Below are 13,409 nucleotides of genomic sequence, written 5' to 3'. Positions count from 1 at the left end.
TCTTTACAAGTTCTAAATATACAATTTCATGCATAACTTTGGGAAAAAAAAACCTGTTTGTTAATAGAATTCAATTTTTAACAAAAGGATCAAACTTTGTACTTAGTACTACTAGTAATTAGTTTAAATTAGTTGGGTGCAAGCACCTGCGCGCGGCACATGTTGCTAATTAATCGTCTCATCACATTTCTTTCTATTTTATACGATTATTGCGTCAATAAATTGGTCGTGTCACCAAGATAGTTTGATTTTTTTCCTTTCGAGAGAGGTCGGAAAACCAGATCAGACAACTTAGCATTTGCTCGATCATAAAAGAATGGCAATGTCATATTTCTTTTTGTTTATGCTTTTCATCTTACACCACGGGCAAGGCCAACATGATGAGTGTGCCGATTCATGGCGGTGTGGCAGCCACGGCCAGCCATTCGATTTCCTTTATGACTCAAGGACCACCACGGCCAACAATACAGTGCTCGAGCTGCCAATTTCAGTCAAGCTTTTTGTCAAAAAGATTGACTACAAATCTTAGGCAATTCAAGTATATCATCCTGATCATTGCTTTCCTAGAGGGATCTGGTGACTCAATTTATCTTCCTCACCTTTCCAATTCACAGATCAGTACCATTATGACTTTGCCTTTTTCAATTGTTCACATTCTAAAGGAGAAGACCACAATGATTATCCTATGATTTCTTGTCTTAATGACCCTAGATATAGCCACCAAGTTTATGCCTTGAATAATTATTCAGACATCAATGAGTTAGTTGCCCACACTACCTTGTAGAAAGATGTATAATGTTAGATCAATTCCAGCTCAGATTGTATATAATGGTGACGATATCCTTTATTTAAACTGGTCCAGACCAGCCTGCAGAAAATGTAGATCAATAAATATTAATACCGAGTTAGAAATTCCGTGCTTCCCCAAACACAACGGTATCATCTTCTATACAATTACCAACTCTTTACTGAAATTCTTAACAATTTTGCAGGCTTAGCATATAATAGATGATCTTTTGCTAATCTCATGTTTATTTCATCAGAATAGAATGAGAATCTATTAGTTTTAACCAAAGAGGCAAAATAGAGAAAAAAAACAGAGTATTTTGAGAGAAACTTCAATCTCCAACGTGAAGATTGATTCTGATTGTTCTACCCTTTCATTTCTCATTAGTCTGATATATATTCTTACATAGAGACTCACAAATTTCATTAAAAGCAGAGATACAACTTACAAACACAAGCTAATAATAGAAAAGCTAAATATAGTAAAACATAAATGAAAAGTTCTTAGGAAATAAACATCACACTAACTGATCTTTAATACTCCTCCTTGATGTGATTTCCAGTTACACCAAGTTGTGACCTAAGAAACTGAAAATTGTCTCTTGGGAGTGCTTTTGTAAATATATTAGCAAGGTGCTCTTCAGATCTACAAAAATTCAAAGCAATTTCACCATTTGATTCAACTTCACGCAAAAAATGATATTTGATTGCAATATGTTTAGTTCTACAATGCTGGACTAGATTTTTGGCAATTGCTATTGCTGATTTATTATCACAAAAAATTTCAGTAGATCCCAACTGTTTCTCCCCCATATCTTCAAGTATTCTTCTCAACCAAATGGCTTGGTTTGTACAATTTGCAGCTGCCACATACTTGGCTTTAGCAGTTGATTGTGCCACATTGCCTTACTTTTTTGAACTCCAAGAAAACATAGCAGATCCTAGACTGAAACAGTAGCCTGAAGTGCTTCTTAGATCATCACAAGAACTTGCCCAATCACTATCTATAAATCCCACCAGCTTTGTATTTGAAGTTTTCTTATACCAAATACCAAAGTTGATAGTTCCCTGCAGGTATCTCATAACTCTCTTAGCTGTTCCAAGATGAATTTGGCTAGGACATTGCATGAATCTTGAAAGTAAACTAGTGGCATACAATATATCAGGTCTGGTGTTACACAGATACAACAAGCTTCCCACAAGACTTCTATAAATCGATACATCCACTTTCTTTCTACCATCATCCTTCTTCAATTTCTCATTAGGAATTAATGGAGTAGCCACTGATTTACAACTTGCCATGTTGAATCTTCTTAAAAGATCTTCAGAATACCTCCTCTGAGAACAGAAAATTCCTTTAGCATCTTGACTCACTTCCATGCCTAGGAAATAATGCATATTTCCTAAGTCACTCATCTCAAAACTTGCCATCATATCCCTTTTAAATTTTTCAATCATTCCAACATTACTTCCTGTAAAAATCAGATCATCCACATAAAAAGATACTATAATCAAGTCATTATTGTTTTGAGATTTTACATACAAAGTAGGCTCACTTTTGCTCCTCCTGAAGCCTTGCTTAGAGAAATATTAATCAATTCTCTCATACCAGGCCCTTGGTGCTTGTTTTAATCCATACAAAGTCTTTTTCAGTTTATAAACTTTACCTTTTCCTTTTCAAACCCTTCGGGTAGATCCACATAAACCTCTTCTTCCAACACTCCATTTAGGAATGCTAATTTCACATCTAGTTGTAATACTTTCCAGCCCTTTTGAGCAGCAAGTGAGACTAAGGCTCTAATGGTATCCATCCTTGCAACAGGAGCAAAAGTTTCATTATAATCTATTCCATGTTGCTGCACATACCTCTTGACAACCAACCTTTCTTTATGCTTCAAGATAGAGCCATCTGGATTTAATTTAGTCTTATAAATCCATTTTACTCCAATAACTTCTTTATTTGCTGGTAAAGAAACCAACTCCCAAGTTTCATTCTTCTCTATCATCCTAATTTCTTCTCTCATAGCTTTCTGCCAAACTTCCTCCTTTGAAGCTGTTGCAAAGCTATTGGGTTCAAGTGTAGCATAATTACAATGCTCATATACTTCACTAAGAAGTCTTGTTCTTCTTATTGGAGATTCAGGAGTTGACTCTTCTTCACTATCATCAAAGAATACTTGAGTAGCAATGGGACTTTCTGTATGAATTTGCTGAATATCACTTGTTTCAACTTCAGCTTCTTCTTCCTCCATCTCAGTTGATGGTTGAACTGATATCTCAACTCTTGGTTGAACAACCTTCTCAGCTTCCCAATCCCAAGAAGCATTCTCATTAAACCTCACATCTCTACTCACAACCAGCTTTTTAGTTTCCAAATTAAAATTTTGAAAACCCTTTGAAACTGAACTATAACCCACAAATACACCTATTTTAGCCTTCTCTTCAAGTTTGGTTCTTTTCTGAGATGGAACATGAACATAACATATACACCCAAACACCCTTAAGAAACTTACAGAGGGTTTTATTCCACTCCAAGCTTCATTAGGAGTCTGTTTCTCCACAGCTTTAGTTGGTAATCTATTCAAAAAAAAACACAGCAGTGTTTACTGCTTCACCCCAAAATTCCTTGGGGAGTTTCTTCTCATGCAACATACTTCTAGCCATTGCCATGACTATCCTATTCTTTCTCTCGGGCACTCCATTCTGTTGTGGAGAATAGGCCACTGATAATTGATGCTCAATCCCCTTAGCTTCACAAAATTTTTCAAATTCTTTGGTGTTATATTCACTACCTCTATCACTCCTTAAAAATTTGATTTTATGGCTTGACTGCTTTTCAACCAGTAGTTTAAACTTCTTGAAAACTCCAAAAACTTCAGATTTTTCATGAAAGAAATAAACCCACATCATTCTAGTAAAATCATCTATGAAGAGAATAAAGTATTTGCTTTGATTGTGAGTTATAGTTCTCATTGGACCACACACATCAGTGTGAACCAGTTGCAGTTTTTCCTTGGCTCTCCAGCTGCTTTCTGATGGAAATGGAAGTTTGTGCTGTTTTCCAACCAAGCACCCTTCACAAACTAGTGTCTCTTTTTCTAAGAGAGGTAGATCCTACATCATCTCCTTCTGATGCAATAATCTCAAAGAATTGAGATTGTAATGCCCAAATCTTTGGTGCCATAACATTGTCTCATACACAGTTGCCACCATAGGCTTAGGAAAGTTCTATTGAATGGGAAAATTCCTACTTCTCTTCATTTTTATTTCAGCTAGCTCCACCTTATTCTTCTCATCATAAATTCTGCACATATTATTTTCAAAGCACAAGGAGTAACCATTTTCCATCATTTGGCCTACACTCAACAGGTTTTGATCAAGGGATGGAACCAACAATACATCCTTGATGAGTTTTGTACCCTTCTTGGTCCAGATGGCCACTGTGCCTTTGCCTCTAGCTTCAACAAGTTCACCATTACCCATCTTAACTTGGATTTTGATAGAAGTGTCCAAATCAGTGAAAATTGTTTCATCAGAAGCCATATGGTTGCTACATCCACTGTCTATAAACCAGATCTTCTCTTCTTGAGTGAGAGCTTGACATGCAAAAAATAAATGCTCATTCTCCTCCTTTTCTTCTGAATAGTTGGCTTGTTGATTGTTCTTGTATCTACAATCCTTTTCCATATGCCCAAATTTTTTACAATTCCAACATTGTGGCTTCCCAGCATGATAGCAATTTTTTTCTAAATGATTTTTTTTCTTGCAGATACCACATGGAGGAAATTCACCCATTTTCCCTTTCATCTTACTTTCCTTTTGCACTTGATCAGAATTCTTGTAATCCTTTTGAGGCTTCTTTTTATAATCTTTGTTTTCTTATTTTTCAGATTCACCTTGGATTGGAAAGCATGCTCCAAGGAACCATCACCCCTTCTTGCTAGCCTTTGTTCATGAGCTTGAAGCGATTCCATCAACTCAGTAATTGACAGTGTTTGTAGGTCTTTAGACTCCTCTATTGATGCCACTACATGATCATACTTCTCGGGTAAACTAATCAAAATTTTTTGAACAATCCTTTGATTTCACCATGGGCACGCATCTGATTAACTAATTCCATTAATCTGGAACCATATTCTTTTACTACTTCAGATTCCTTCATTTTTAAATTTTCAAACTCCCTTCTAAAGCCTTGAAGTTTGATGAGTTTTACCTTGGCATTTTCTTGAAATTCTGACTGTAGAATCTCCCATGCTTCCTTTGAAGTGCTAGCCCTCATCAACCTTGGAAAGATTGATTCAAACACAGCCTACTGCAGGATGAACAAAGCCTTCGCATCTTTGGTAGTTTCTTGCTTAGATTGAGTTGAATCCGAAGCTCCTACTGCTGGAACTGTCACTCCCTTTTCCACTACATCTCATAGATCTTGAGATAGGAAAAAGGTCTTCATTTTGATGCTCCAATAATCATAGCTTTCACCATTGAAAATAGGAACTTAAGTTGTTGCTCCAAAGGTAGCCGTTTTTGACCCTTAGATAAACCGGCTCGCTCTGATGCCAATTGTTAGTTTTAACCAAAGAGGCAAAAAAAAAAAAAAAAAAAAAAACAGAGTATTTTGAGAGAAACTTCAATCTCCAACGTGAAGATTGATTCTGATTGTTCTACCCTTTCATTTCTTATTAGTCTGATATATATGCTTACATAGAGACTCACAAATTTCATTAAAAGCAAAGATACAACTTCCAAACACAAGCTAATAATAGAAAAGCTTAATATAGTAAAACATAAATGAAAAGTTCTTAGGAAATAAACATCACACTAACTGATCTTTAATAGAATCTGATGATTATATATGTCAAATTAATATTTTACAGGTGCATCAACAAAATTAGTGACCACTGGTAAGTTATTTATCCCTTAGCTTTTTAACTTTTTATATTAGAAAGTTTCAGACGTAGTACGCTGATCTAGTACGCTGATCTTAAAAGGATTACAAATAATTTACGGAGAAATTGGGCGAAGGAGCCTACAGAACAGTGTTCAGAGGAAAACTTTCTAATGAAATCCACGATGCCATGAAGATCTTGAATATTTCCAAGGGAAATGGAGAAGAATTCATAAATGAAGTTGGAATAATGGGTAGAATCCATCATGTCAATGTAGTTCCCTTGGTTGGATTTTGTGCTGATGGATTTAGATGAGCATTAGTTTATGAGTTATTTTCATTTTTTTTGTCAAATTATTCATTAGAAAAGTTCATGTTTTCAGAGAATTCTAAGAGCAATTTTCTTGGTTGGGAGATACTGCATGATATTTTCTTGGTGTGGCAAAAGGAATCGAATATCTTCACCTAGGATGTGATCAAAGAGTCCTCCATTTTGATATCAAACCTCATAATGTTTTGCTAGACCAAAACTTTATTCCAAAAATTTCTGATTTTGGCCTTGCAAAGTTGTGTTCCAAGGATCAAAGTGCAATATCTATGACCACAGGCAGGTGGACCATGGCTTACATTGCGCTTGAAGTGTTCTCTAGAAACTTTGGGACTGTGTCTTATAAAACAGATGTTTACAATTTTGAAATATTGTTGCTTGAAATTGTTGGAGGGAGGAGAAGTGTTGACATGACGTCAGAAAATGCTAGCCAAGTTTACTTTCCAGAATGGATCTACAATCTCTTAGGAAAAAAGGAAGAGTTGCAAGTTTTTATCGAGGATGATGGAGATATGAAAATTGCAAAAAAACTTGCAATCGTGGACTTCGGTGCATCCAATGGTACCCAATGGACCGTCCTTCTATGAAACTTGTGGTTCAAACGTTGGAAGGAGAAGGAGATAAATTAATTATGCCTCCTAATCCTTTTGCCTCCCGAGACCCTACGAGAATCCATGCAAGGAAGCCTATAACGCATTAGGCCAAGAGTTAGAGGTCATCCCCGAATTAGATTAAGTTTTAGTAGTTTGTTTTGAAGATATTGAAATAATCATGTTGTAGTTGAACATTATTACTTTTGATGTTGGAATGATCATGAAGGAATTCAAGGTTGCTTATTATATATGAACTTGATATGATCATATTTGTTTCGAATAAAATTTGGTACTTCAGAAAGAGCTAATCGATGTTGACTAGTACTCTTATGGTAGACATGACACTACTTTAGTGATGTCTACCAAGATTTCCATTTTGTATTGTATACTTGTAATGCATAATGCGTGACCCATTAATAATTAATGGCAGTGACTTAATGATTCTAATTAGTTCTTTGTCATATATTAAGTTATGAGTTTGTATTAAATTATGAATTCACTTTATACTATTATTATTAACCATCTAATAATTTATTAATTAAATTATCTGGTGAAGATGGAGTTTAAGTTATAAATGGCTCTGCTAGGGTTGGAGTGACTTGTGGGAAACATGGCAGCCACCAGGGTCCATTACGGTGCCTCGGTGTCATCAGGAAGATACAGGACTTTTGCAGATATGGTGACCCAAAATCCTTAGCCGATTCCAGAAGTTCAAATACCTTTGAGACCTTTGAAGGTACTCGATGGGGTGCCATATGTGTCTTTCACGAAGGAGGAAATAGAACAGTCTGCACAACCGTTTAAATTCTCACTAGTTATGAAGTTTATGAGACAACGGCCATCTCTTGATATTATTAAAGCTTTCATTAGAAGTCTGTGGAGCTTGGATTCACAATCGGTGGTGTTTACGATGTCCAAGGCCAGGTCTGTGTTCGTCGATTTTCAAATGAATCTGATTTGTCAAAGCTTTCTCAAGAGAAACTTGTGATGTAGAAGGAGTGTCTTATCGAATTTTCAAATGGTACCCTGAGTTTGATGAAGAAAAAGAGCCCCATTTGGTACCGGTTTGGATCACACTACCAGGTCTCCCGCCAAACTTTTATCATGAAGCTTTTCTACGAAATATAACGATGCCGCTTGGTCAGTATATCCGTCTGGACAACAATACATGGTGTGCAACTCGAATGGATGGAGCAAGGGTATGTATCAAAATGGACGCCTCCAAAAAGCTGCTTGATTCATTCTAGAAGTCCATAATGGAAAGGAGGTAGGAAGACAGAAGAGAGGCTCCAAGGAGATGGAGGACGAGAGAAGAAAGCACCGGTTAGAAAAGAAGCGGGAAAACCAATTGGGTGTGGGGAGCAGGACAAGGCTGAAACGAGTAATCAAGATGAATTGGGTGATCTAGAGGAAGGTGTTTTGAATAAAAGTGATCATTATAGGGAGGAAGCAGGGGAGAAAACAGGGCAAAAAATAGCTATCAAGGAGAACCAGATACACACGAATGAAAATGAAGCCAATGTAGAGGAAATGTGTGTAGAGGAAGGAAGAGACATCGTGAAAGTGAAGGACCAAGTATGTTGTGAACTTCAACAACCTGGAGCTCAAGCTGATGTTGATTTATTGGATGTTGTGGACAATAATACAGTAAATCGAATTGAATATGGTGAAGGACGGGAAATGTGTGCTGATGGGGTATATGTGCCTCAAACGAATTTAGATCCTTTTGGCTCTTTAGAAGTGGTTGAAGAGGCTCAACTTGTAGGAGAGTTGGTGACTGTGGAGGATGTGGAAGCGTCTAAGGATGAGATGTGTGGGGATGCCTCGATAATTTTTTCTGATTCAGAAATTGCAGAAGGTGTGGAGAATATTGGTAAATCTAAGGCAATTATGTCTGATTCTGAGAACCTAATTAGACACAAAGGAGGAAGGGGTTTGAGGGGTTCCATACGGGCTAAGAGCAAGCCCTCGGGACTTAATTTATGATGAAGTCCATTCCTTTTTGGAACATACGGGGGATGGGAACTTCTAAGAGAAGGTTGAATAAATTGGTTAATAAGCATAGACCTGGGATTGTTGCTATGGCAGAACCTTTATTAGCACAAAGACACATGGAGAGTTTTAAACAAAAAATGCAATTTGAGGGTTGTTTATCAAATGAATTGCAAGGGGAGAAATTGTGGATTCTATGGGCTCAGGGGGTAAAGGTAGATTTGGTGGAGGCGACGAATCAACTAATTATTGTGGTTACAGAGATTCAAAGTAAGAGACTATGTATTTCTTTCATCTATGCTAAATGTACCCAGGTGGAGCATAGGAATTTATGGCATTCCTTATCTAATGGGGTGAGTGGGTTTATTCCATGGTAGGAGACTTTAACATCATAAGAAATGATTTGGAACGTACAGGTGGTAGACCTCGACAGTGTTCGGCAATGGAGGATTTTAATTCTTTTATTGACTCTACTGGCTTATCTAAAATAAGGTATTCTGGTAATCTTTTTTTGTGGTGCAATGGTCACGAAGGAGCTTCGCGGAGTTACGCTTGCTTAGACAGGGCTCTAATTAGTGCCGAGGTGCTTTTGGTTTTTCCCGAGGCTCACCTAGATTATTTAGCTAGGAGTACTTTGGATCAATCTCCAATGGTGCTTCGTTTAAAAAATTCCACAACACTGTATGGTTTTCCTCCTTTTAAATTCCATCAAATGTGGGTCAAATCATGAGGCTTTTAATGGCATGTGTGGCGGACGCTTGGGAGAAGGGGATAGAGGACAGTGGGATGGCTTGATTGGCAAAAAAATTGAAAAGACGTAAAAGTATTTTGCGTGGATGGAATAGGGAGGTTTTTGCGGCTACGACACTAAATATTAGGCTCTTGGAAGACTGAGTGGTGAAGTTAGAGGAAAAAATGCAAGATGGTTTTAATGAGGAAGATGAGCAAGATTACCTGGTAGCTAAATTGAACTGAACACTTGGCTGGGATGGGAAGAAACTCGATTACGACAACAAGCTAAACTATCTTCCCATGAATTTTGCCACATCTTTTTTGACTCTTATTCCTAAGGTGGAGGTGCCAACAAACTTTGACAAGTTTAGACCGATTAGTCAATGCTCGGCCTTCTACAAAATCTATTCTAAAATATTGGTGAGTCGGCTGGCTCCGATGCTTCCATGTATTATAGCTCCATAACAAGGAGCTTTTATTCCAGGCCGAAGCATTTTTGACAACATAAGCCTTATACAGGAGCTCATACATAGTATAAATAAACTTGTCCGAGGTGGTAATATCATCCTTAAGCTGGATATGGCAAAAGCTTATGACAGTGTGGATTGGAACTTCCTCTTGCATGTTATGTCTCAATTTGGATTTTCTAGTCAGGTGTGTGGTTTGATCAGGCAGTGCATTTCTAACCCTCATTTCTCCATCGTCATGAATGGGGTCTCAAAGAGTTTCTTTAAAAGTGGTCGAGGATTGAGGTAAGGTGATCCAATCTCACCTTATTTGTTTATCATTATTGAAGAAATTCTTTATAGATTGCTCAAGGCGAAATTTGAATAAAATAAAATTGGTGTTTTTTTTGCAACCTAGAGGTACACCGTTGATATCGCATTTGTTATATGCCGATGAAATAGTTATTTTTGCTAATGGGTGTAAAGCATCAGTGAGAGCCATTGTGGATATTTTGTCTACTTACGAGCAATGGTCAGGCTAAAACGTTAGTAAAGACAAATCTTCTATAACCTTTTCTAAACATATCACCAGTGCTCGAAGGAGATCTCTTCTACGAATCACTAGGTTTGTGGAAGGTAAAATGCCGTTCAAATACTTGGGAGTTCCAATAATCTCTGGGCGTATGAAAGCAGTCTACTAGGAGGAACTTGTTGAAAAAATAAAGGCAAGGTTGGAAGGGTGGAAAAATAAATTATTAGCTAATGGGGCCCGTGTGCTTCTCTTAAAGCATGTCCTAATGAGTCTTCCTATATATTTATTATCTACTGTGTATGTACCTGTTCGGTGATGAAAAGTACCAATAGATGCCTAAGCAATTTTTTCTGGGGTGTGCATGAAGGAAAGCCAAAAAAACATTGGAAGTCAGGGGATAATTTATGCTTACCTGCAGCAGAAGGTGGAATGGGGTTTAGAAATTTTACAGATAGTCAAAAGTCTCTCTTCATGAAATTTGCGTGGAAGATTATGGTGGAGGACTCTCTGTGGACTAAGTTTTTTAGAGCCAAGTATGTTAGGCATAATCACATCTCTCTTGTGGATAAGGGAAAAGGTACTAGATTCTAGAGGATGGTAGCTTCATGTATCCCTGAAGTATTTAATCTATCAAAATGGAAGATTAAAAATGGAAATATATCCTTTTGGTTTGATAAGTGGTTGGATGAGGGTCCTCTAAGTAATTTGGTTCCTATGGGTGATTCTCCAAGCCTACAGGTTACATAATGCAAAATTGAGAATGGTTGGGATGCTGCTAAGTTACATTGTCTACTAGGGGGAGAGCTAGCCGAAAAAGTGTTAGAAGTTCTAAGCAAAAACAGAGCAGGGTCAGACTTACTGGTATGGACAGCTAATAACGATGGAAAATTCTCCACTAAAAGTGCATGGAATTGTGTTCGAGTAAGTGCTCCCAAGGTTAGATGGGCAGATTGGATATGGCACTCTTGCATCCCAAAGAATATTTATGTTACTATGTGGAAAGTCTTCAACAATGTTTTAAGTGTGGATGATAAAATAAGCAACGTTGGCATTCCAATAGCTTCAAAATGTGACTGTTGCTTGAATGGTGGATATGAAGATAGAAACCATGTGCTTGCAAATGGTGATATTGCAAAGGGAGTATGGAACATATGCACAGATGGGTTTGGGCAGAATTACAGGAAGCTTTTGGAACCAAGTAGTGGAGGCCTGGTTTGCCAAAGCTTCTAAATCATCACAAATGGGGCATCTAATGGGTATCATTCCATCAATTGTGACTTGGTCCCTCTGGCTAAGATGATGTAAGGCACGAATGGAAGGAGTTAAAGATTCGGCTGTTACCGTGTGGTATAATATTAAGACATGGTTAGCGAAAGTGGGAGAAAAGCTTAAAGCGGGGAAATTGTTATCGAGTCGAGATGAGAAAATTCTAATGGAGCTTAACATCCCAATCAAACCTCCGAAAAGCTTATTTCCTAAGTTGGTGCAATGGACAAAGCTGGCAATTGGACGTATAAAGTTGAATGTTGATGGAAGTTCAAATGGGAATCTTGGTGTTGCAGGGGCGGGTGGAGTGCTCAGAGATGCTAGGGGAGACTTGCACATGGCCTACTCGGTTCACCTTGGTACATGTACAAATAATTTTGCAGAAGTTATGAGTTTAATTCATGGACTTCGGCTGATTAAAAGGATGGGAGTGGTTGGCACGCTTGGGTGCGAGGGGCTATAATCAGCAATGGTTTTCTCAAAATATTCCTAATAACCTTAGAGGGATTTTACGTATGGAAAAACTTGGTTTTCCTAGCATTAGGCTTGTTTAGTATGAGCAAGGTTGTGGTATCTTTGAAGTAGAGTTTTTTTTCACATGTTTTGGGGTAAGTTTTTTAGTCTTGTCCTTTGTGTAAGCGGTTTTCCTCAACCATAAGTGAGGTTAAATTAATAAAGTATGGAGGTCCCGCCCTCTTTTAAAAAAAAAAAGTAAAAAAAATAAAAAATAAAAAAAGTTATAAATGGCTCAAATCTAACTTAGAGAACATCTATGACTTTTCATCGTCTAGGTCCCTTCTGTTTGATTCTTAAAAGATACTTTTATGTGAGTATTAAAACTTCTCACAATGCATGCCATGTACTTGAACAAGCATAGTTCAATTCATAGTTAATATTACGATAACAGTTTCAAGCTAATTTTCACTTTGTTTAATTGTGAACTAATAAATATGTAAGAATAACGCTTGTTTCCAATTATTATTTTGTTCTTTTGAAATACTCACATCCTTCAAGGAATTAATCAAAAGGTTGAACGAATTGGTTGAAAGAATTAATCAAAAGTTGTGGACTAATTGTAAACCCTACCACTTTTTATAAAAATGATGAAAATGCACAAAGTTATTATAATGCAAATAGTGAAAAATAAACCCTTCACATTGGTTTGCAAGTTGGAAGGTTCAGATCAGTCAAATCACGTCGCAACCATATATCATGTTTTTGGTAAGTTAATAATTATGTAGTCCAGCTTACATGAATTGCAAGTGGACTTACCATGAAGTTTCAGTGCTTTTCACTTGCAGTTTCCCTGGGCAGTACGTAAGTCAATTTGCTTTAAGACTATTCCTACGAAATGAGTGCGATTATGGATTTTGGAATAAACCTGGCGAATGTTTAACTAATGTGCTCGATTGCTAATAAATATAATATAAAGGAAACTAGCCCATTTCAAAATACGAATTTGTAAATATATATTTAGCCCATCGTTAGTCTTCAAAGATTAGAGCATAATGATTTGCTTGGCTGCGTTTGGATGTTGAGCTGAGCTCAATTTTTTATAAATAGCAGTGAGTTGAGATAGTAGAGTACACTGTGGGAGGAAATTACAATGCTTAGAACCTTCATACTGTTCATAATAAATAAATAAATATATATATATATATATGGTTACACTCTGGAAGTCCTAATTCTTCAATTATCGCGTTTTTCGCTTGAGGAAGTTGTTGAGCAAATCTCAAACGAACTTTCTGTCTAATGTTCTCTAGGGTGACATGTTGAGTGTGTGTCGAGTGAACTCTCTACCTGAGTTTCGCTCAACTGATTTGTTGTGTGAACTTTCTTTCTAGCGATT

At 37.1% G+C, this 13,409-nt stretch overlaps 1 pseudogene; it reads left to right on the top strand.

The window, feature by feature from the left end:
- The first annotated feature begins 4,562 nt into the window (after positions 1-4,562).
- Positions 4,563-6,699, top strand: LOC122310428 (annotated as a pseudogene).
- Positions 6,700-13,409: the final 6,710 nt, after the last annotated feature.

This window comes from Carya illinoinensis, chromosome 5, assembly GCF_018687715.1.
Source record: "Carya illinoinensis cultivar Pawnee chromosome 5, C.illinoinensisPawnee_v1, whole genome shotgun sequence".
In the NCBI taxonomy this organism is placed as follows: Eukaryota; Viridiplantae; Streptophyta; class Magnoliopsida; order Fagales; family Juglandaceae; genus Carya; species Carya illinoinensis.
Note: the sequence above shows the minus strand (reverse complement) of the source record. Positions and strands in the feature narration are given on the sequence as shown.